Source organism: Macrobrachium nipponense, chromosome 30, assembly GCF_015104395.2.
Source record: "Macrobrachium nipponense isolate FS-2020 chromosome 30, ASM1510439v2, whole genome shotgun sequence".
Taxonomy (NCBI): domain Eukaryota; kingdom Metazoa; phylum Arthropoda; class Malacostraca; order Decapoda; family Palaemonidae; genus Macrobrachium; species Macrobrachium nipponense.
This window is the reverse complement of record NC_087218.1, coordinates 15674291-15674611: the sequence shown is the minus strand read 5'-3', so window position 1 is coordinate 15674611 and position 321 is coordinate 15674291.

Genomic DNA, 321 nt, shown 5'->3' with positions numbered 1-321 from the left:
CAGCTATATGAGAGTTAAGAATACTTATTCGTTGATATGGTAATATTATGAATAGTGCAAGACTTCTGTCCAAGGGTGTTCTAGGAGTCATTCCTTCCATTTTATGGGTTTGTGAAAAAAAATGTGTCAGATTTTATACTCAACCCACACTCACAGCTAAGTTGCCATTCTCCAGATCTTTGGCTCTTTCACAACTGGACACTTACTTACACAGAAAGAATAATTTGATGAACCACCAATTGCATTATGGAATAATGAATCTGATCAGTGAAAACCGATTATGCGAAATGTGGTATCGCAATGTTTCAATTCTATAAAGAA